Source organism: Corvus brachyrhynchos, unplaced genomic scaffold (genome assembly GCF_000691975.1).
Source record: "Corvus brachyrhynchos isolate BGI_N302 unplaced genomic scaffold, ASM69197v1 scaffold365, whole genome shotgun sequence".
NCBI classification, from domain to species: domain Eukaryota; kingdom Metazoa; phylum Chordata; class Aves; order Passeriformes; family Corvidae; genus Corvus; species Corvus brachyrhynchos.
In genome coordinates, this window is record NW_008239544.1 from 766,654 (window position 1) to 766,876 (window position 223).

At 57.0% G+C, this 223-nt stretch overlaps 1 protein-coding gene across 1 annotated transcript in view; it reads right to left on the reverse strand.

Annotated features, from left to right (window-relative positions):
• GALNS (galactosamine (N-acetyl)-6-sulfatase) overlaps positions 1–223 on the reverse strand; it is a 39,479-nt gene that overhangs the window by 939 nt on the left and 38,317 nt on the right. The window lies entirely within an intron of this gene.

Below are 223 nucleotides of genomic sequence, written 5' to 3' on the forward strand. Positions count from 1 at the left end.
GGGGCAGCCACAGCTGCTCTGGGCACCCTGTGCCAGGGCCTCACCTCCCTCACAGGGAACAATTCCTTCTCAATATCCCATCCTAAATTTCCCCTCTTTCAGTTTGAACCCAAACACGCTCAGGGTTCCCTCCAGCTGCTGCCCTGAGAGCCCAGAGGAGCCTGCTTTTGCTCCAGACAGGTTTATTGGAGACAGGGAAGGGTGTGAAACAGGCTCCCAGGCA